Raw genomic sequence first — 25,362 nt, forward strand, 5'->3', positions numbered from 1 at the left:
TTCACGGTTATCGGAGGGGAAATAAAAAATTTGTGAGGTATTTTTGCTCTTCTGAAAATTTACAATTATGGAGATATGCCCGTTTGATAACCGAGTGACAATGTGTTTTTTAATGGTCTTGATGATGAATAATTTGTCTTTGTGGGGAATGATTGATGCAATCATGTGCGCTCACAATCAACCAAAGGTTTTAAGACAAAATCTGCTTGGACAAAAGGGCCTTACTACGCGTCTCCTGATCTTACAGATACAAATCCATGTGTAATTATGATTTTCAGAAGGTAGAAGATGCATGAAATGGGTTAGCAACCTTGCTAGAAGTGCTAAACAGGTCATGCTATCCTTGGAAACCCACTCAGAAATGTTTACCAAGGGCAAAGTCTGCTTTAGAAGGGTAGTAACTTGCCCTCAAATTAATTTTGACCTAAAAAAAGGGTAACATACCTCAAAATTTCAAGTTAAATTCTGAAAATTACTACGATGCTCTATTCTAAATGATGATCCCAGGAAAAATATTAAATAATGCAAGGCACATTATTCTTTAATATCTCTGTGCAAATGTATGTTAGCAAGTACTTCCAAATGGTACTAAAATATTTGACATTTTGTAGAATTCAATCCTGCATCTTGCTTGTAGTAAAAAAAAACTATCTAAATGCTTCTTTTAAAAGAACGCTCTAAACCTTGTCTTCAAAACAGTTTTATTTTGCAATACACAGCAAGTTATTTTTTATTTTTGGTGACTTTTTTGTTGCCCAAAAGCTTCATTGGTTTTGGCTCCATTTGGACAACTTGCTCAAGCAACTGCTGTTCTAAAGTATTATTGATTGTCTTGGTGAGGTCTTTTCTCAATTTCTTCAGTTCCACTTTATTTGCCTTCTGTTTGGAAAAGCCTCTTTCTGGAAAAAATTAATAACATTTAGAATAATGCAACAAAGCGACCAACTCAATTATCCAGCCTACAAAATAAGACATTAGAAGTTTTTTTTTAACTGAGAAATCTAAAATTATCTTGAAAATTACTAATTATGCCCTGAAATAAGAAATGAGTCTTCAGCTGATTAATTTGGACTCAATTGGATAATAGACAGTGATAATAAGTGAGGTATCCATGTTGTTCCCAGAATTGAATTTTATAACCATAGCATTGATAATTGACTTCTTCGCTGTTCAAAAGAAAGTGAATTTAAGTTTAGAATTAAGATTGTCGAAAGGAGGAATCCGCCAGAAAGGTGTTAGAAAGGACATTAGAAAGTCAACACGATTAAACTCAAATTTTTAGTCTTGATTTCAGCATAAAACATATTTAACAGAAAACATTATTTCGTCACTGAATATTCTGACACTATAGGCCTCATATAAAACTGCAATTCCCTCATCCTACTGAGTAAAGTATTCAATTCAGAACTACCTAAGGTCGTTTCTTGAGAAGCAAGTATCAATAATAGAAAAAATAAACTGTTTAGGACTAAATTATAGATGGCAAGCGAGGGTATTACAAATGATCTTGTTCAGGAAATGTTGATTAAACACCATAAAAATATTCTCAGGCTCATAATTTACAACTTGAAAAGGAAAATGAATAGTAAATGTGAAAAGAAAATAATACTCTGGCAGTTTAGTATGATGTGAAGATGGAAGAAAATCAACAACCATACTGTTATGCATAAACGTGTTCAGTCCACTTTTTTTGCGAAATGGAGTTATGAGTGCCATCTGGAATCATTTTTTCTGCATCAACTGGTCTATTCGATAAGTATTTTAGTCCCTTCTAGTCCAGTTTTTTTAGTCCATGTTGAAGCTAGAGATTTTGCATTTACATACCTAGTCCCATTTCAGCCAGTTTTAATTAAGCATAAATATGTTCAGTCAGCTCTCTTCCCCAGACTGAGCACGTTTATGCATTTTGTAAATTTAAACAATCTGGGACTTAGCACATCTAGTTTCATCAGTATAATCAACGTTGCAGTGAAGAAAATGAAATTAGTCATATATTTCAGAAATTTTGCTTATGTAAACACACAGGTTAGTGCTTCAGTTTGTTTTGTGAGCTAGGTATCTAGAAGATTATAAGTTTCTCAGCCAGCTGTCTGCCTCAAGAAACAAATAGATTAGCTGCACAACAAGGTAGTGGTGGCAACCTGGGTTTGATCTGGTGGTGATAACATAAAGATGTACATATCACCTAAAAATAACCTAAGAGAGGAGAAAACCCAAGAAAAAGCCCAATAATTCGAATATATTATTTGCCAGATGACCAAGGTAAAAAACAAAAGGTTTGCAAGAAGTGTTTTATGACAAATTTTTGCTGGACAAGAAGAATTGGGAACTCTAAAAGGTCAGACAAAGGCATTACATCTTCTACATATCCAAGAGAAGCAATTAACAAAAATGTCTTCAGAAAGTGTGGAAGAAACAAAAGAACATATTAGGAGTTTCCCAGCTTACAAATCTCATTATTCAAGACAGAGAACTCAGAGAAAGTATCTCTCTTCTGATTTGAACATCAATCAGCAAATAATTCTTGTGACACATTGAAAAGTTTGTTATTCAGGATAAATTTGCCACTAATGACAAGACTAAAGAAGCAGTCAGAACAGAAAAAGGGACTCACGAATCTGCTTTCACCAAGGCTTACCATACAAAAAGAGCAGACATAGCACCAGCAAAAAGTAGTGAAGGAAAACAGGTGGTCTGGTGGTCTGACCTGCAGCAGTACCTATCAACACCAAACCTTAAAACGAAATGTATTTAAACAGTTCATGGTAACAAACTGTGAGTAAGGAGTCATGCAGCTCAATAGTAGCCGAAACTCCAAGAAAAAGAGTCTTGATAACAATAGATGCATCAAAAGAATGAAATTTTGATGCTGATTCAAAATATATAAAATTCATCAAATCTAATATTACCCATCAAAAATTACCAGTCTGATAAAATTTGAACATTTTTGAAAGAGGGGGGAAACATCCGTAAAAAATCAAGTGATCTTAATGAAAACCACACCATCAGATTCAGCAAATCAGAGAACCCTACTGTAGAAGCTCCTATATACCAAAATGTGGAATTTTGCACTTTTCGCCAGAAGAAAGAATTATGGATGTATCTTTATTTGTTGTTTTTTTCTAAAGGTGATTGTATCAAACTAGTTGTCCTAGAAGAACAAGAGAGAGCTTATTGATTGGAAACCAAAAGTTCTAGTGTCCTTTTTAAGCAACCAAAAATATTGGAGGGCTACTAAACCCCCTCCCATGCCCTATCCCCCCCCCCCCCAAAGTCTCCCGATCAAAATTTTGAGATATCCATTTTGTTCAGCATAGTTGAAAGATCAAATATCTATGTCTTTGAGGATGACTTGACCCTCCACAGTTCCTGGGGGGAGGTCTGCAAGTTATGAATTTTGCCCATTGTTTACATATAGTATTGGTTATTGGAAGTACGGTATACAGACATATTTCGGGGGTGAGGCAAGGAGCTGATTTTTCTGGAGGGAAGCTATGTTGGATGATCTTTACATGGAGGGATTTTTTGTGGGGGAAGGGAATTTTCCATGCAGGAAAGCTAGATGTCTTGGTATTATTAAAAAATGATCAGAAATTATATTAAAAAAGATAAGCTTTTTCAACTGAAAGTAGGGAGTAACATAGAACAAACAGAAAATATATGAGGGGAGTTGTCCCCTCCTCAATACCTCGCTCTTTATGCCATAAGTTTTTTTTAACTTTTAAAAAAGCTTATTATTCTAATTAAATGGCACTTGTGTTTCAGGAGTCATTCTGAAAGATTTTAATGAATTAAATCAAGTAGTTACTAGCATGCATCAAGCCATGGCTAATTGTAGGAAGAGCCAAGACAGATAGTCCGAGTGAGTGAGAGGCAAATCTGGGACAAGCCCTTTTTTTGGATTGTATAAGAATGATGTAATTTCACTTGTTGATAAGAGGAACAAAAAGTCAAACTTTAGCATAAAGAGCAAGGTATTGAGGAAGGGACGATTCTCCTAATATAAATAACAATTTCTATTCGTTGTAAGTTTTAATGTTGCTCCTTACTTTCAGTTGGAAAAACTTGTTTTTGATATTTAATCTCTATAAATGGCAGCTTAAACCTAAAATCTCATAGTTCATGTTATCTCTCATAATGAAACACAGTTCTGTAACTACCTCTGGCATGAAGCAATGGGGATAAAGGGGCCAGTGAGGAGGCATCATGCTTGTTTCTCAGCCTATCTAATCTTGCAAAGTCACACTTTATTCCAACACCTACGGCTCACAAAACGAAATATATTTGTGTCAATAATACACACCTCATTTAGCTTGTAGCATCCTGTCACAAATCAATCAGAAATTCCTAGGGCCAGCCAGGTCATACCCACTTAGATTGTGACACTGACCATGCCCAAGTCGGAAAGGCAAAGAAAAAATCTTATATTCTTGTAAGAATCCCACGAGACTGGGCAAACATTGTGTGGTATGCAAGAGGTAAAAACCAATGGTTGCACATGAAATGAAGAAAGAAGAACTACTTGACTGGGGCGAATTTTTTTAACAGATGTGCACCAAACAAAGTGTTGATACAGAAAAGTATAATCTTTTGTGGCTAGACATATGTTGGATTCGGTATGAGAAAAATTTTTGAATTTTGAAGTTTAAGGCAAACTTGGAACCTAAAGAGCTGTTTAGAGTAGTGAGCTTGTAGAAAAGAAGATACACAATAACAAAAGTGCTCGGACCCATATATCCAAATGGGAAATCAATCAGCAATCAAAATACGACGATATTATGTTGCTGTTGCCACTACTTGATGAACAGTATCATTCTTTTTATAAGAACCTCATGTACAACACTTCATCAGTAGACTTTGTGACTGAAGAATCAGAGCCCCTTGAAGAGCCATGAGCCTGATACTTCTTGTTTTTATACTGTCTGGCTTTTTCTTATATTTTATACTCAATACTGATTTCTGTCTCTTGCCATTTTTATTCTTGTTTATCATAAAGAATCAAAGTTAGCAGGACTAAACATGTTTGTGTGAATCTAATTTTTTTTTCTATTTCTGGTTAAATAATATTTTTCTTAAAGAGTATTCACTCCTTTTCATAGAAAACTATAAGTAATAGACTAATTACTGCATCACCACTAGAAAAAGCAGGTAAAATTTACTTAGATAATTGTTTAAAAAAGACTGTTCAACCATATTTCAATTTATCAGAATTATTTTAAGTTTATTTTCTCTCTCCTGTAAAATTTGAAAAACTGGACTGAGTACGTTCATGCATAATGGTACAGATATATAATTTGAAATCTGCAAGAAATAATAACATTGATCTGATTTTAGCCCTCTGGTGGCATCTCCAAGAGCATGGAAAACCCTTCCAGCTGTGGCATAAGGTTGTCATTCCTATGGAACTTTTAAAGGTCTGGTGGTTGATTTTTGAAAGGACAATATCAGAGGCAACGCTATAGCGTTGCCTATAGTAAAGACCATACGGCTCCAGTGTTTTATTATTATTATTTATTTTTTCCCAGAGGGACTTCATAAGGAAGGGGTCGTCGTAGAAACTTCAAAGGGGGCTTATTTGAATGGAAATCGAGAGTTCTAGTGACCCTTTTAAGGGTCAAAAGTGATTGGAGGGCAACTAGACCCCCCCTCCGCCACGCCCATCACTCCCCCAAACACATCCAATCAAAATTTTGAGATAGCCATTTTGTTCAGCGTAGTTGATTTCTTGATAGAAAATATGTTTTTGAGGAGGACACTCCCCCACAACCCTCAGGGCAAGGGTTTTAAGTTATCCCCGGGGGCCATATAAGAACAATGTTGGCACAATGTATTTGTTTTTCCTTTAGAGCAGGGCACTTCGTATCGTAGAAGTTGTTGTAGAAACTTAGAAATGGGCTCATTCAATTGGAAATTGGAGTGGCTTGTACCCTTTTTAATAGTCGAAAGTGATTGGAAGGCAACTAACACCGTTTCCACACCCACCATCTCCTGAAACACATCCAATCAAAATTTTGAGATAGCCATTTTTTTCAGCGTTGTTGATTTTCAGATAGAAATTATGTTTTTGAGGAGGACACTCCCCAGAGCCTTCAGGGCAAGGGTTGTAAGTTATGCCCTGGGGGCATATAAGGTTTTTATAGAAGGCGTTATCGTATAAACTTCAGAGAGGGCTCATTTGACTGGAAATTGAAAGTTTGAACTCACTTATTAATAGTCAAAAGAGATCCGAGGGTAATTAGCCCCCCCACACCTTTTTTTTCCAAGCCCATCTGATGAAAATTTTGAGATAGACATTTTGTTAAAAATAGTTCAAAGGTTGGATTAGAAAAAATTCGGTGTCAATACAACCCTAGTTCAATTTTTATGGTTCTTATGAAAGGGTGCTTGTATAAACTTCGTAATATAAGCATTTGATTTTATACGCCAGTGAATGGAGTTGTTTATTTAATATATGTCAATTTATATTCTGTGAGAAGGTGCGTCAATATAAGCATTCGGTTGTATACGGCAGTGAATGGAGTTTGTTTATTTAAGATTTTTCAAATTATATTACGTTTGAAGGAGTGTAAATATAAGCTTTCGGTTTTATACGGCAGTGAATGGAGTTGTTTATTTAATATCTGTCAATTAATATTATTTGTTAATGTGTGTCAATATAAGAATTCGATTGTATACGGCAGGTGATGGAGTTTGTTTATTTAATATGTGAGTTTTCTTTTCCTATTTATTTATATTTTTTCTTTTGTTTTGTTTAGTATGTTTTTTTATGTTTATGCAAGAATTTTTTTTTTCCGTTGAGAAAGGATCCCGGATGTGGGGCCGAAATATTCGGAGTATTTGTGTTTAATTAAATGTGTTGTATTCACTGCTTTATAGAAATTAAAACCCGTTTTTCTTGTTTAATTGTTTGTAAATGGAAAAGCAGTGTGGTCTAAGAAATTATTTGAGACAAAATTTAGCTATAGACTAAGCTATGTAAAAGGTTGGGGAATTAAAGATTGAAACGGAAGTTACCCCAAAAATATGATTCATAAAAAAAAATTGTAAATTATTGCGTATAGGGGGGGGGGGATAGGGGGCTATCATTTTTAAATGATAATACCTCATTTTGATATTGAAAGCAGGGATGCCAAAAGGATATTTATTTTTTCATTTAAAGCGGAGATGGAAGAAAATAGTACCAAATTACCTGGGAAACCATCGAAATATTTTGATAGACCCAGGGCGAAATATTTTGATAGACCCCATTGGGACTTGTTCATTGTTTTGGGTATTTTGCGATTTCTCATAGGCGGCTGGCCTAATTTGGCTTTTGTGGGTGCTCCCTTTTAATTAGATTCTTTGGATCTTATTGAATGCCACGGCGAATCTATGACTCAATTTTCCAATAGTTTGAGGTATCTGAATAATATCGCCTTTTTTGTTGTTGTCTTTGTACCCCTTTGCTCATACCCTCAATTTTTTTTCAAGGAACACTAAGCTGTTTAACGTTATTTCGTGCGTTTGTTTGAACCATATACTGACCTAGTTAATTATTAAATAAATTATTTTTTTTAATGTAAAGCTGAGACGGTATCCTAGCAAGGTGGTATCCAGAGAGGGGGGGGGTAGGGAGGTATTACATTTAAATAATATCTCGGATTTTTTTTAATGAAAGCCGGGATGCAATTTTTTTTTATTTAAAGCAGAGACGGCATCCTATCAAGGTGGTATACAGAGGGGGGGGGGAGCTATCATATTTAAATGATAATACCTCGATTTTTTTATTTGAAAGTAGGGATGCCAATATGTTAATTATTTTTTTTATTTAAAGCAGAGACGGTATCCTACCAAGATGATGGTATCCAGAGGGAGGGGGCATAGGGAGTTATTATATTTAAGTGATAGTACCTTGATTTATTTTTTTATTATTGAAAGCAGGGATGGCAAAAAGTTATTTTTTTTTTAAATATTTTTTAAAGTGGAGACGGTATTCTATTAAGATGGTATCCAGAGGGGGGGGGCGGTAGGGAGATATTATATTTAAATGATAGTATGTAAAATTTATTTATTTTTGAAAGCAGGGATGCCAAAAAGTAAAAAGTTAATTATTTTTTTAATTTAAAGCAGAGAAGGTACCCTATCAAGGTGCTTTGTATCCAGGGGGGGGGGGGGGTGTTAGGGAAGTATTATATTTATCTTGATTTCTTTTATTGAAAGCAGTATTATCTTGATTTTTTTTATTGAAGGCAGGGATGCGAAAAAGCTATTTATTTTTTTTTAATTTAAAGCGGAGACAACATCCTATCAAGGCAGTATCTAGAGGGGGGAGGCATTGGGAGCAGTTATATTTAAGTGAGAGTACATTGATTTTTTTTTATTGAAGGCAGGAATGCCAAAAATTAATTTTTTAATTTAAAGCAGGGACTGTATCCTATCAATACGGTATCCAGAGTTGGGGGGCATAGGGGACTATTATATTTAAGAGATAGTTCTTTGATTTTTTTTTTGATTGAAAGCAGGGATGCCAAAAAGTTATTTTTTTAATTTAAAGCAGAGACGGTATCATATCAAGGTGGTGCCCAGCGGGGGGGGGTAGTGAATTATTATATTCAAATAATAATAATATCTTAAATTTTCTTATTGAAAGCAGCCTCAGTCCACACAAAGGGGATAAGTTGATTTTTATTCATGACAATTATAGCCACATCCCGCAGTTAGAATAGACTTCCAAGTTTGAGTGAAGGAATTTTTTTCGACCAGTTGACCCCTAGATTTTTTGTCCCTCCACACTATTTTGAAATATACCTTTTTTTACACATACTAATATATATGCTTTCGAAAAGCTGTTCAATTTTCTGATATCGTCCATTATATAAATTCATTTAGGTTCGACCAAGCTAATTGGTTGAGACTGACGCATTGATTGGAAATTAACTTTCATTTTCCTTCCAGTACTGAGGTGGGTCATCAACATTTTGTCAATGGGAACTGATGCGTGATTATTTTTTAAGGTGAAATTTTAAGTTTTCCTATTCAAAATGATTATGGAAAAAATTGGTAGGCAGGTTGATGCGTTTACATATACTTCCGCTTGCAATTGTATGTTCTTTGGTATATTGTAAACATTGTTTTATGTTTTATGTATGGTATATTCCGACAGTTGGATAATGTTTTGAAATATGAATCAACACATGTAAATTAAAGAAGGAAGAAGCCAAGCAAAAATACTCTGTACAACATATTTGTCCAACCCCTATGATAATTTAAAAATTAACAATATTTTCGTGAGTTATACTTGATGTATTTTTTTTTAAATCGTTATTAAAAACCAGTTTTTAATACAAGGAAGGCTTTTTAGGAATCTAAAAGAGCAAAAAAAAAAACGATCAATATCAAAGTCGCCCATTTCAACTGTTTTAAAGGTGACAAAGCAGATATTGGCAAAGGGCATTATGAAAGAATTAAGCTTCTAAGTTCAAACTTATATTCAAAGTTTTTACCCAGATAACTGAAGAATTTTGTGATACGGTATTTGAAGTTTTGTATGCAGTAGGCCTAATGCTTGATGAAAAAAACTACTAATTTTGATAATTATTTATGTTAAGAATACATAGCTAATAGATACTTCAACTATTATGCAAGGGTTCTGAAACGCCACAGCCATTTCGTTTCTACCAGATTTCTACTTCTCTTGATGAATAACAAAGAAGACCAGTTTACAGCTCTGCCGGGGGGATTTTATGGGTGTTGCCTACCGGCTGCGCCAGTTCTGCCGGGGGGATTTTTTGGGTGTTGCCTACCGGCTGCACCAGTTCTGCCGGGGGGATTTTTGTGTGCTGGCCTGTACCACTTGCGACCGTGTCACTTGTACCATTAAGGATTCAAGCTGTATTATTAAGGATCGCGCCAAATGCGCCGTTATGGAATTGCTCCCCTTGTGCCGCTTAGGTTTTACCTTGAGCCGCTGGGTCGATGTAAACTCGTGCCGCTAAAGATTATACTACTTGTAATGGGGATTAAGATAAATGGGTGATCGTTCCACTTCCTATGGAAGAAAAAAAAATGGATTAAAGTACTAGGTTTGAATTTCCTTGTGAGGCGATTAATTAGGCTGGAGAGCCGTCAATCCAGGAGCGTTTTCAAACTTCGTAGAATTATCAGATCCCTTAGGAGCGTTGCCTATGGAGTAAAATTGACCTATTTATCTACTGTGCGATAAGATACAGGCATATAATATGATCAAACACAAATAGAAAAGTAATAGTTTTATTGTGACTTACATTTCAGGTGTACAACAACGTACGTATTTGAGCAAGGCTTCACTTCGGTAGGAACATAATGTCTGTAATCATAATGCCTGGGTTCTGAATAATAACAATCCGAAAAACACTTTTCTAACATTATAAAACACTAGTCTTGATTCGGCGTGCTAAGAGCTATTTCACGATTGGCACAACTCCTGTGGAGGGCCCGCTACATTGTAATTATGTTTGCAAACTAAACTCATTATGCTAACTGCCCATCCAAAAATTTATTTTCAATATTTTGATGACTAAACATTCATACTCCTATGATAACTTAAACTTCCTGTGAACTTTGTATCTCGTGTTTTTTTATTGCCAAGTATCTTCGCGAAATTCAAAACCATCTTCCTTGATTAGCGCCGATGTTTGGCTGAGGATAAAATGCAGTTTTTCTTTGCTGATTAAGAATTTAGACTCAAGTTTAAAACGGGATTTAAGCTTTATTAGGGGCAGTTTAATTTATGTCGGAAGTATCCTTAGAAGGAAAGAATTTTATTTTTTGTATTTTAAATATATCACATATTACTCACGGTACATATTACCCTTCCCATTATTTAATGACGTCCCGTCATTAGGATTTGCTTAACCTTGTTTTTTTGAAATATTCGCGATTTGTTTACTATTTGTCCTACGTAATTTTAATTGACATTGTATTATTTTATACTTCTATTAAGCTTAATCAGGAGTGCTTAAAAATTGTCTCTATTACTTTGCTTGTTTTATTATATATCCCTTTCTAAAGTTCCTCTACCGGACTAAGATTATCTATTGTTATAGCCTAGCTACTATACTAAAAAATTTTTTTTGTTTTTTCTAAGTGTAACAGAGATAACTCCTACATTTCCAACTGTATGAAACATTATCATAGAAAACGTTTTATGTGGTTGGGACTATTCTACTATTACTACAAGATTTTTTTGAAAATTCACCTTTTACAATTTTTTTTTTTGATTTTGCTAACTATAGGATAATTATGCTTCCTATCTACGCTAAATTAATGGGGAAATACATTGATTTTACATTAACTCTATCTAGGTAACTAGCATATATATATATATATATATATATATATATATATATATATATATATATATATATATATATATATATATATATATATATATATATATATATATATGAACGACTTAAAGCATATAATAATGTGTTCACTACATTCACTGATAATCATTAAAACATTTTCACTTGGTTTGTTCGTTATATAATTCTGATAATAAGTTATCGGAGTTGTTAATTTATCAAAACTATTAAAATGTGACATGTGTAAATTCACACCTATTTCATCACCTCACGTGTCTCTTAGCGTACTCACTCCTTTTGTTGTAAATTATGGTCCTTCACTCTTTTCGTCTTGGCAAAAAATTTAAAACATTTACAATATAGTTTCTTCACTGAATAGTTCGAACATGGTTATGTTCCTCTTGGACGAAACGCTTTCTCGAATCATCAAACGGGAAATGATACTGCCAACTACAGGTGTGTGGGAATTTGCTATCAGAGTTCATTCTCACCTGCTGTTTTTGGATAGTTCATAAGGTGCTTTATCGTTAAGGGGTTGAACACTGGGACCGCGTTGATAATAGATGGGTTGACTCTCTTCTTAGCATTTCATTCTTGGGCTATTTTGAAGTATATAGAGAATGTATTTCTCGTATAAAATTGTTCGTTCGTGCACTTGGAGATTAAGTTCTCTCATAAAATTGTTCGTGCATGGCTTACATCTATTAGCTTTTGCGGTGATTCCTTGGTTAATCACAGGGGAATTGATGTTTGGATTTGGAATGGGTCGACATCAAACTTTAGTGATTCCTTCAACGTATCGTCTTTAACTTGTGGGAGGAGTATATTGTCACTGAGGTGTTAGTCACTGGAGTTACTTTTGGTTTCTGTAATTCAGTGGTTGGATTCTGGGTCTATTTTTCAGAAATTATCTCTTAACATTTATGGGATAACAGAGGTAGGAACTTTTCGCATTTGATAGAGGTGATAGGATGGGTCCCGAGAAATGGTCGAAAGGGATTCAACGCGTGAATCTGCGACACGTAAATAATATGGGTTCATCAAATATCATAACTATACAGTTATATGGTGCATGGGTCCATAAGGATTATCAATAGTGATAATTATGTACTTATATCTTGTACTGGTTGATGGGGTTCTCAGGATTGATGTGTTTATATAGTTCGATAATGCAATGGATACTGAGAATTATTAGATAGTGTTACCTGATATGTAATATGGTTTGTGATCGAGGGACAACGATCAAAAAGGTAACCGTAATTTTCGTCCTAGCTTCGTTGCCTGTAATTCATGGTGAGTACTCTTCAATGGTTGAGAGATGATGAAAATAGATGCTACTAGCTTGTATCAGCACTGGACTACGTATTGTAATGAATGATTTCCGATAGGTCATTCCAATTCCTGTAATAAAATTAACGAGTCAGAATCACACGTTCTTTAAAATGTGTAGTCGTTTTACGCTACAAGACAATATTAACCAAATGCACTAATATTTTTACACATATATTGATTTTAACAAAATGACATTATTATCATGTTGGTTTCAAATGTATAGACTTTCCATTGGGAAACCTAAAACATAGAAATTTCTTTCTAATTGTTATAGAATAACGACGATATAAGAGATTAATTCCTTTAACTTTAAGTAAGTCCTCTTATTATGCTCCTTAGTATACGCTATTACACGCACTTTATTTTAATTTCATTCAACACTTATTTAATTCTACATTAGATTAAAAATAACCATTTAAACGCAAGTTACTCTACATCATTTAGTTTGAGGTCTCAGTTTACAACATATTTCATGCCTTCATTGTTCACGCACGTCCGTGCTGTTTAAGAAACGCATGTTGCAGCGTCGAAACCGCACGGTTTTACGTAAACGAGACTTACAATGAGGGAACTAGACATAGCAAGGACGAATGGAGACCTCTATACCCACTCGTTTTTAAAGTCTTCCCTTTTTCTTGGCTTAGACGTTCTCATGGGGTTCTGGGTTTAACTTCTGCATTTCAGCCGTTTCCCCGTGTTTTTCCTTTGGGTTTTGCCTTCTTAGTCTCAGGATTTTTCCATAATTAAAAGTTAGTAAGGTTCTCGTGGTCAGAGAAATCGCGAATACGAAACATACGGTCAGAAGTATGTTCCACCGAAAATTGGTTGAGAATAATCCGTATCAATTATCCACGTACATTAATCTCTGGTCTTCATTTGTAAATAGGGGAATCTGGGAGTTTAATGCTTCTCTTATTTTTGTAAGCGGTAATGTCCCTTTATTCTTTTCTATTTTGGACCATATCGAGGTTTTTATTTCCTCACTTTCTATATTGGAAATAGTGTACGACAGGTGGATTGCCTTAAAATTGGTTATTTTAGGACTTATTATATTTGTGCTTAGGAACTTCAATTCGAATACTATGTCATTTTCATTACTCTTGTCTGTGTCTATGTACATCCAATAGACCAATAGATCGTTCGGAAGCTCTAGGTTTTTCAACGTTTTCGATATATCTTTCTTATGCATATTTTCACGAATTACTTTGCGACATCGTTAAGCTAAGGAAAGCGGATTATTTATGACTTTTATTACTCTAAAAATTAATTGCATGTGCGACGCATTACAACATTTTTGTTCACGTACAATAATGTCAAAACCAGGGAATACTTTAGATCCAAAATTTTCATCTTTTTCAAAAAAGTTTAGTATAATTTTTTTTATGTCATTATACTCTCGCGCGGTAACTTCCAATGTGTTGAATTTTATGTCAGGGTTCATGCCATCAAATTTCCAGCAATTTTTCTACAAACTTTTAAGATAATTTCCTCCAATTAGTGGGCTTTACCCTTGATCTATTAATAGTGAAAGGAATCTAAGTGGTAAAAAGCGATTATCACCATTGCTACAATTTGGCCACTTTCGGTATCAATTATCGCCTTACGGATGGGCTTTGATTCTGTCGTCACGATATCTGAAAATGATCAGTTCATAATTAGAAGCTTTCGTACTGGTAATTCTTGTTTTTGATAATATCAGCGTTTGTTAGAACGTGGGTTGATTTTTTCATAGAAAATCTGAGGACGAGCACGACCTCAACAAACCAAACGCTGCTTGAGGGCGAACTCCACCCAGACTTCCCTCAAAACGTGGTCCATCTATTTGAGTTCGATGACACAACTTAATACTGAGTTGGGGATGGTTTCCGTGGGTCATTTTGTAGAAATATAAGTTGATTTTCATGGAGGAGTCTAGAAACGGAGTCTTCATGGAGAAGTCTCCTCGACGAACTGAACAAAACATCGTTTGTAGTTGTGACGAAACACAAACTTCCCGCCATATAGAATTTCGATAATTGGGTTTATTTTGATTACTCGATGGATTGGTTTATTGTTGTAGAGGTACAGTTGTCTTTCGTAAAGGAGCTACTCAGTAGGCATAATGTGCCAAATAGAACTTTAAACACCACTTGTCGTCATCAGTCGACCACGAGCTTCCTATATCAGGCCTTTCTCGTTAGCCACTTATATTTTGAATCAAACTATATTGCTTTACGGTTGATAATACTGCTTTGGGGAGTACAATATAAAACATTGTCATTTATATGAAAACTCTTACCCCGACCTTTGGGTCGTTCTTATAGTTAACAGTGCTTCCAAAATTTTTCAATTTAATTTTACTTTAAATGTTCTTTGGAATTGGGAATTGTCCTGGAATTGGGAGAATTGGGAGCCAGTCTACCGGCTAGGGGTGTGGCCAGGGAAACTTCAATATTATTCTCCACCACACTCCAAACCGTCAGGCAACACCCCGGCTTCCTTCAGTTGGATTGGATATATCGTACTGGAATGGTACGAGTAGACTTTTTATATTAAAGGAAATTATTCGAATTAATTATATGCAATGTGGCTTATTAATTAGAATTTGTTTTCGGGAATTGATATATGTTGAACAATATTTTTCTACAGCATTTTTATAATTGTATGATTTTACTTGTGAGCTAAAAGTGTTTAAATTATTATTCCTTTATGACGCCTATCCATTAAAAATCCTTTTTTTTGTATTTTTAAGGGTATTTTAATCTGTCCAGTTTCTTAACCGTTCTACCTGACTATGTCGTTAAATTTTGTTGTTTTTCTTGCGGTTTTTTCTTTTTAGGTTTTGCTAGCGATATAAGATCAAATTTTTTGAATTGTTTTTTTCAAAAATTTTGCCCTTTTAATATTGTTTCTTTCGCGTGCACGGCCGCTGAAGTCGGTTTTGACTTTCCTATTTCTTTAACTACCATATGGTCTGATTCGCCGTCAGACTCATAAGAACTGGATTCCAATGAATCCGCATTAGGACTTTTAGAGGTGACACTTTGCATTTTTTAAGTATCACCTGCCCTCCCTTCGGAACTTTATACTCCTCTGGAAATAGAGGGTTTGTTCTCTATGTCCTTGCTTTGAGTTTTCAACTCGGGAGACTTGACAAATTCTTGAGAGCTCTAACAGGAATCAAAAGTTTTTGCGGGTTTCTCCACTGTTTAAGTGCTATGTCTTCGGGGGGATGAGGCATTTTTTGCACTAGTGTTTTCCTCCATTAAGTCCACTGTTTAGGCATGACTTTCGATACAGTTATATCATGATACTGTCATTCGTGGGTGTCTTTGGGAGTTTTATTCCAAGGCAACGTGCTTTGCCTCGTTTTTATGGGGATATTAATTAAATCTATAGCTTCTTGCAGATTTGTTTTAATTGAATCTTTGGGAGTTTTTTTACAGTAATACCCGGAGTTTCTACAGCTGTTCAATTCCTCCTGTAGCGACAGGGGTCTCTCTATTGGGGTTGCTGGGGGAACCATAACATCTGAAAATCTTTTGGGGGGACATGGGGTCAAAATTTTATCAGGAAAAATTCGTTTTTTGGAGATATTATATAATCTAATTCTTTTGTGCTCTCTGTGATGAGCTCTCTAGAATTTCTGGTGATTTTTTTCTAGGTTATATTACGGATTTTCTTTCAGGAATAACTAGATTTTTCATAGCAAAAAATTCTTCAAAGCTTTCCTCGTCGCTATCATTTTCAAAATAATCTTGTTTGAAATTAAAGGGTTTTAGCTCTGCCAACCTTGACTTGGGGGGCTCGTCTTCTGCGTTTGACGAATTGGTAGACGAGGGACACGATACCCATCTTTCCGGGAATTTGGCTCTTTTTATTCGGCTCACATGTGCCTTGTAAGTTCTCCCATTATCGGGGTTCACCATTTTAAAAGTAAAATCGTTATCGTACTTTTTGACTATTCTGTACGGTCCAGAATATTTATTGGAAAGTTTCTTGCCTTCCGCCTTTGCCTCATTTTTTGGGTAGACGCAATCTCATATCTTAAAATCTATATTACCTTTGATTTTGGGTAGGTTTCTTAACTCTTGACTTATTTTACATTTTTCCAACTCTTGTTTTACTATTTTATAAATTTTCGTCATCCTATTTATGGATTCTTGTTTGTAATCCTCCGAGTTATTGTAATATTGTCGGGATTCAACAATATCATGATACCGTATTCTGAAGTCGCGACCAAATAATAAGTAAAAAGGGTTTTCTTTGGTTGTTTCTGAATAAGCAGTACTGATTATATTGGTCAAATAAGGTAAGAATTTATCCCAGTCGTTCCTGGTGTCCGTTCTATAGATTCTTAAGGTATTTGAAGGTATTTTATGTATATTTCAGATTTAAACTTTTGGTTGTGGATGATAAGGAGTCGTCATCACCTTTTCTATTTTAAGAAAACTCATTAAATCTTTTGTCACCTTAGAAACAAAATTGGTTCCGTTATCGCTTATAACCTTGTTTGGGATACCAAACTTTAAAAATAATTTCGCTAAAGCCTTACTCGTGGCGTCTTGATTCTATAATGTTTTTGCAATAGTAAAACCAGAAAAGTGATCTATAACTGAAAGAATACAAGTATGGCCTCTGTTGGAAACAGGTAAGCCTCCACTGGTTCCATATAAATCAAATGAGACAATATCGAAGGGGAATCTCGCTACCGGGACTCTTCCCATTGGGGGGTTAGGATAAGCTTGGGGTTTTTTTCTTAAATTACACGCTTCGCATGTACTTACAAATTCTTTAAGTTTTGTTAATGACGACGGCACATAAAAATATTGTTTTAATTTATGGAAAGTTTTCGTTATTCCTAAATGTCCAACTATATCTGAATGAAAATATTCAAAGCCAGATATTATTAAGTTTTGGGGTAATACAGGTATTATTGAGGTTTGGTTTCTATTTGATTCAGCAGTCACAATTCTGCATAGTATTTCTTCATCAAGATCATAGTAAAAATTATCTATTTCTTTACTAAGAGTTTCGAATTTATCTGATAGCACATCATCATTCACAAAATAATTAACAACGGCTAAACACGTTTTGTTCTTTTTTTATTTCTTTTTATATTTTTCAAGGACAAGGGACAATGATCATTCTTATTTTCTTTTACTGTGTCTTTGACTTTGTTTTTCTTACATTTATGTTTACTCTTAGTATTGATAGCGTTAATTTTGTTCTCCTCGGCTTCCAATGGCATATTTTCTGGGAATCTACTCAAAAAATCACAAGCTGCATTTTGTTTACCTTTTAAATATTCAAATTCATAATCTAGATCTTGGATTTTCGTAATCCATCTAGCTAGAATTCCCGTGGGGTTTTTAAAAGTGCGCAGGTACTGCAGGTTTTTATGGTCTGAACGCAATATAAATTTTGTACCAATTAAATAGTGTCTAAATTTGTCCAAGTGGTGGATTATAGATAATAATTCTAAGTTTGTGGCGGAATAACTACTTTCGCCTTTTGATAAAGTTCTACTCGAACAGCATATAACTTTTTTTATTTTTTTTTTATTAGAAGGTCCTTGTAAAGGATCAGGGTTTTCTATGGGAATTATTTGCGAAAGAATAGCACCAATGCCCTTTTGAACAAGCTTCGGTTGTGACCACGAATTGTCCGTTTTCAAAATCAGGTAGCGATAATATTGGTTCAGAAGTGAGTGGCTTTTTGAGGCGGTCTAGGGAAGTTTGAGCTTCCTGAGACCAGGTAATATTTTGGGAGATCCCTTTAGTTAATTCCGTGAGGGGTTTCACAAGTCGGGCGTAATTGCGCACGAATTTTCTAAAGTAACCAGTAAGACCTAAAATTCCTCTTGATTCTTTCATAGTTCTAGGGTGTTTGAGGTTTTCGACATATTTTATTTTGTCTGGATCTGGGGATATCTCTCCTTGCGTCACCACTACTCCTAAAAATTTAATTTAGGTTGAAATAAATTTACTTTTTGAAGCCGGCATTTTAAATTGCCCTCTCTGAATTTCTCGAAGACATTAGCTAATATTGCTAAGTGTTGTTCAACGTTTTCTCCTACGCATATGACATCATCAACAAAATGAATGGTATTCTTTAATCCTCTTAATAGATGCGATAAGGGACTACATCGCGCGCTTGAATTCATCTTGAGTCTAAAGGATACTCTTAAGTATTCATAGGAACCGCATTCAGTTGTAGAAAACGCAGTTTTATATACATTCTTTTTAGAAATTTTCACTTGGTTATAGTCTTGAGTAATGTCCGCAAGAGTGATAATTTCGTTTTACTTGAAGTAGAGTCAATAATTTCATCTATTCTTGGTAAAGGAAATTTAGCCCTAACTATTTGTTTGTTAAGGGCTCTATAATCTACTACAAGTCTCAAATCACCATTCTTTTTCGGAACTAAGATCACTGGTGCGGAATACGGACTTATACTGGGGCGTATAATTTAATTTTTTTCTAAATCATGAATTTTATTTTTTAACCACTCTTTGTGCTTATACGGTACACGACATGGCTGTTTCACGACAGCATTACCGGTCGTTAGAATTGAATATTAATTAAAAGGTATCAGTCCGACGTCATCTTAGGTTATGGAAAACCCATCTTTGAAATTCAATTTCAAGTCGCACTATTTTTTCTTACGTCTCAAATTCATACTATGGTAAATATTCATTGTTGTTTAAATCTATAGCTACGCTATAATGTATTTGTTCTTTGTGGTTTTAATGTCGTTAGATCGTTTTATTTGGGAATTGTCCCACCTATACAAATCATTCTCGAATATAACTTTAATTTGAACTAGAAGTGTTCCCTTTTTTATTGTAGTTGTATCATTTTTATGGTTATTAGTTACCCAAATAAAACCTCCTTTGTCGTAAGATATAATATGTTCTCCGCATAACAGATTTTCAGGAATTTCATTTGACGGGATCGCGAGCCATATTTCGGATTTGCTATCCACTGGTTTAATCATCTGTGATATTTGAATTCTTTGCATCGTTTTGGGAGGGACTTTCTTTTTCCGTATTGCGAATTCATAATATTTTTCTTTATTTTCATTGTCTATTAAATTTAGACTGGCGCTATCCGCCAATGACATTGTCTGCGCCTGAACCGCATTGGAGTTCCTAGTTTTTTCCATAATTCCACTATTTCCATCATTTCGTTCGACCTATATCGTCGCATATCTCTTATTTTTATTTTTGTAGGTTCAATCTACTTATTATTTAAATTTACTTCATTTCTGCAATGTCTCCCAGTATAAGAAAACTAATTTCTAATTATGCCATGTCTTCTTTGTAGCGAGACATGAGGTTCAAAAGATTGCGACATTATACCGCCAGATATTTTATTTACTGTTACATTCTCTTCGTAACCTCTGTTACAATTTCTTAAGGTAGGGAAAGGGGTATTTGCCGGGTACACAAGCCTTTCGTTCGCTACGTCTAATAATACTCTATTAGACCTTAGAAAATTTGCGCCGATGATGGCTTCATACGGAAAATTGTTGCATATTATAAAGTTTGTCGGAAAAATTCTATTATTCCTTTTTACGTCAAGGCGAGTTTATGCCCTGTTACACTAGTAAAATTGGGATTATTAACATTTTTCCGTCGCCTAATATGCGGAGGCAACTTATTAAATACGTATGAGTTTATGATATTAACCGTTGCACCAGAGTCAATTAGAGCCTTAAAGTAAACATTTGCCACACAAAAATCATTAAATATAGGTAACTTATTATTGCTATCACTAAAGGACGGTACTATTATTGGGTTGGACCTATAAAATATTCTGGGCCCCTTCTGGGTCCAATTTACTCTTCTGAGGGGCCTGACACGTTTCCCTGCGGATTTATTTCATACGTCGGTGTCTGCAATAGAGATTCAGATATGTCCATGGAATCTCTAGGCAAATGATTTACATTTGTTTGTCAATTTTGCCATGTATTATTAAGGTAGTTTGGATTCCTTGCGCCAGTGCCGGTTTCTGGCGTCGACTACACATGCCGTCAGCAAATTTTTAGGACTTCTATATACAATCCTTGCACCAAATTGGTTTTGATCTGTATTAGGGTTTTTTAATCGATAATTAATTCGTCTAATGGGGGGAGGGTTACCCAAATTTGGTTGGCAAGCGTTGGTAGGTACTGTGTGGCGCACTAATTCCTGGATAGTGACCAGTGCACCACTGGCGCAAAAATTAGTTCTCCCAAACAAATGGTTGCCATAATTTTGCGTATTACCGACGGCAATCCTTGGTGTCGTTTTGTCTCTAATCCTAACGCGGCACTCTCTCACGATATGCACAGGTCGACTACAGTTATAGCATCTTACAATTGTGGAGCTATTTCCATAATTGATTGGTTTAATGGGCTGAAAACGTACGCTTTTCTGCCTAGTGGGATCTTGCGTTCTATTTCTTTGTAGCACTGGAGAATTATCCCTTGAAAAAAAATTTGGAGAAGCCTGACCTTCAAGTGAGGCTAGCCTTGCGGTCGATTTGCCTAGGCTATTTATTTTTGTTTTACTGTGATTTGCAACGATCGTATCAATGTCTATCATTCGTCCCATCTTCTGAACTGCAAGATCCAATGTCTGGATATTTTTGGATATTACCATTCTATATAATTTTGGGGGAAGCCCTTGCAAAATGGCTTATAGTATAATTTTTTCATACAATTCTCCTGAACCTTTTCCAAATTTTGCTTCTACTGAAATTCGTATATTGTGAAGATATCGTCTTACATTCTGTGTATGATCAAAGCAAACCATTCCGTGTTTTAAATTATTAGGTGAACTAGTTTCGATGCATCTATATCTGAATGCCGTTAACAATTTGTCTGTTTCATTTATTGGAAAACGGTTATTTTTTCCATCATTATTTTCAGTTTGTTTTAGAAAGGTCAAGGCCTGCCCTTTACATCTTAAGAGGAGCGTGCTGTCTAACGTTTTTAGCTCTGTTTTTGTTAATTCTACAAATTGGGCCAATTGGATATTAAATTCGTCGACATCTGTTTGTCCATCATATTGCGGAATAGATTTTGTTATTTCTACATTTTTCGCGATCAACTTTTGCGCAATTAATAGTTCGCTTAATTCTTCTGACATTTTTGCGTTTGAAATATTTAAATTGCGAAGTTGGTTTAAATATTATATACTCACAGTAAACTTATTTTTCACTTAACCTATTTGGGGGAGGCTATTATCTCCTATGAGATATTTTAACGGGTTTTCCTATAATAACTTAGCGGTTATAGACCTAATCACTTTTTCTTATAAGTCTGTATCTATCCAATGATTTAAATTTAAATTAAGAAGTTTGTAGTATAACTAGTTCGCCTGTTTTCCTCCAAGTTTTCCGACCGCGCCAGTTCTACTGGGGGGTTTTTATGGGTATTGCCTACCGGCTGCGCCAGTTCTGCCGAGGGGATTTTTTGGGTGTTGCCTACCGGCTGCGCCAGTTCTGCCAGGGGGATTTTTTGTGTGTTGGCCCTGTACCACTTGTGACCGTGTCACTTGTGCCATTAAGGATTCAAGCTGTATTATTAAGGATTGCGCCAACTGCGCCGTTATGGAATTGCTCCCCTTGTGCCAATTAGGTTTTACCTTGAGCCGCTGGGCTGATGTAAACTCGTGCCGCTAAAGATTATACTACTTGTAATGAGGATTAAGATAAATGGGTGACCGCACCACTTCCTATGGAAGAAAATAAAAAATGGATTAAAGTACTAGGTTTGAATTTCCTTGTGAGGTGATTAATTAGGCTGGGGAGCCGTCAATCCAATAGCATGATCTTACTTCGTAGGATTATCAGATTCCATGGTAGCGTTGCCTATGGAATACAATTGAACTAGTTATCTACAGTGTGGTGAAATAGAGGCATATAAATAAGAACAAACACAAATAGAAAAGTAATGGTTTTATTTAGACTTACATTTCAGGTGGACAACACCGTGCGAATTTGAGCAAGGCTTCACTTCGGTAGGAACATACTGTCTGTAATCATAATGCCTGGGTTCTGAATAATAACTATCCCAAAAACTCTTTTCTAACATTATGAAACTCTAGTCTGGATTCTACGCGCTAAGAGCTATTTCACGATTGGTGCAACTCCTTTGGAGGGCCCGCTACCTTGTAATTATGTTTGTAAACTAAACTCATTATGCTAACTGCCCATCAAATAAATTGTTTTCAATATTTTGATGACTAAACATTCATACTCCTATGATAACTTAAACTTCCTGTGAACTTTGTATCTCGTGATTTTTATTGACAAGTATCTTCGCGAAATTCAAAACCATCTTCCTTGATTAGAGCCAATGTTTGGCTGAGGATAAAATGCAGTTTTTCTTTTGCTGATTAAGAATTAGGCTCAAGTTTGAAACGGGATTTGAGCTTAATTAGGGGGAGTTTAATTTATGTCGGAAGAATCCTTAGAAGGAAAGAATTTTATTTTTTTTTGTATTTTAAATATATCACATATTACTCACGATACACAGCCAGCGACTTGTGAAGTTTTGAACTCATGAATAGGCTCGAATCTGTTGTAAATTTAAGCTGTGATTTGAGAAAGACTGATGAAAACATTAATGTTTGCGGTCAACATTGATCGTGCCGGCGGCGCGCCGCCGACATCTTACCGGCGGCGCAGCACGCTGTTTTTGGCCCCGCCACCGCCGGTCTTCCCTCATCGGCACGGCGCCAGGGTCTACCCCCAGGGCCCGGGGGTAGGTGTTGTTATGGAAGGGATGCTTGTATTAACTTCCTAGAGAGCTCATTTGATTGGAAATTGAAAGTTGTAATCCACTTTTTGAGTCAAAAGTGATTGGAGGGCAGCTAGCCTCCCCCCATGCTCCATTTATTTTTTTTCCCTTGAGGCACTTCATATACAAGGGGTCATTGTATAAACTTCAAATGGGGCTTATTCAATTGGAAATCGAGAGTTCTAGTGCCCTTTTTAAAAGTCAAAAGTGATCAGAGGGCAACTGGCCCCCAAGCCCTTTTTCCACAGCTACATCTGATAAAAAATTTGAGGTAGCCATTTTGTTAAAAATAGTTCAAAGATCATATAACAAAAACTCCTTTACGTATGGCCATTTCGTTAAAAATAGTTCAAAGCTCAGATAAGAAAACTCCTGTGTCTACCCCCCCCCCAGGGCCCGGGGAAGACTTTGTAAGTATTGCTCTGGGGGGATATATGGGTCTTATGGAAGGTATGTTTGTATGAACTTCGGAGGGCTCATATGATTGGAAACTAAAAGTTCTTGTTCACTTTTTAAGAGTCAAAAGAGATTGGAGGGCAACTAGCCCCCCTCTCCCTGCCCTATTTTCCTCAAACCCATCCAATAAGAACTTTGAGAGAGCCATTTTTTCAAAATAGTTCAAAGGTCAGATAACAAAAACTCTGGCGTCAACAAAACCCCCAAGGGCTTGGGGGGCAGGCATTGTAAGCTTTGCCCTGGAGCTGTATGTGGTTTTTATGAAAGGGATGCTTGTATAAACTTCAGAGAGGGTTCATTTGAATGGAAATTAAAAGTTGTAGTTCATTTTCTCAGAGTGAAGAAGGATCAGAGGGCAACTAGCCCCTCCTGCCCTCCATGCCTTTGGGTGTATCAAATGGATAAACCCATCCAATAAAAATTTGAGGTGACCATTTTGTTACAAATAGTTCAATCATCAGATATTAAAACTCCAGGGTCAACACAACCCCCCAGGGCCCAGGGACAGGATTTGTAAGTTATACTCTGGGGATATATATGGTTCTTATAGAAGGGATACTTGTATAAACTTCAGAGAGGGCTCGTTTGATTGAAAATAGAAAGTTCTAGTTCACTTTAAAGAGTCAAAAGAGACTGAAACTTAATTAGTCCCCACATGCCCTTTTTCCCCAAACCCATCCAATAAAAATTTTGAGATAGCAATTTTATTAAAAATAGTTCAAAGATCAGATAATAAAAACTCCAAGATTGACACAAACACTTGATATTGATATTGTTACTTTGATACCAGTTATGATACTTTGATGAATATTTTTTTTTAAAGTTTGATTTTGAAATAAGGAATTTTTAAAAACTTGAAAGTTTTTGCAATAAAAAAAAACAAAAATTAATGAAAAAAAACTTTCCGACAAATAAGTTTTTCAAAGAAAAGTAAAGGCCATTTTAAACTTAAGCTCAGCACATACAAAAACCTTTTAAAATTCAAACTCAAAACAACCAGAAATTATTATTAAAGAATAAATGAAACCAATAACAAACAGAAATCAAATAAACAATCATAGCAGAAACATACAACAAGTAATAATATAAATGAATAAATAGATCTTAAAGCAAGTAACACTTAGATTGAATATGAAAATCAAGCTAAAAAAAAAATTCTATTGAAGTATAAATGAAACTTAAAATGAACAGAAATTAAATAAACAATCAATGCAAACAAACATACAATAGATATTAATGTAAATGAATTAAAATTTCTAAAACAAGTGAAACTTAAATTGAATATGCAAATCAATCTTGAAACAAACAAAAATCACTACAAACAAGAGTTTGGGTATGAAATCCTCTCACTGTAAAAGTCTAAAACCTACTGCATCATTGGCACTTTACTGAAAACTATAAGCGTCTTGAACAGTCTTGGAAAGTATAAACAACATCAAATTGAATATTTGATGTATAATGATATCAAATGTTGAAAGAT

General features: G+C 35.2%; 1 long non-coding RNA gene across 1 annotated transcript in view; it reads right to left on the reverse strand.

Annotated features, from left to right (window-relative positions):
- Positions 1-684: 684 nt before the first annotated feature.
- Positions 685-25,362, reverse strand: part of LOC148954473 (uncharacterized) — a 32,349-nt gene continuing 7,671 nt past the window's right edge. Inside the window, exon 2 of the long non-coding RNA XR_016141580.1 lies at positions 685-899. This is a non-coding gene — a long non-coding RNA (uncharacterized LOC148954473). The remainder of the gene's footprint in view (positions 900-25,362) is intronic.

Source organism: Artemia sp. Qi Xiang Cuo, chromosome 3 (assembly GCF_049724085.1).
Source record: "Artemia sp. Qi Xiang Cuo chromosome 3, ASM4972408v1, whole genome shotgun sequence".
Taxonomy (NCBI): domain Eukaryota; kingdom Metazoa; phylum Arthropoda; class Branchiopoda; order Anostraca; family Artemiidae; genus Artemia; species Artemia sp. Qi Xiang Cuo.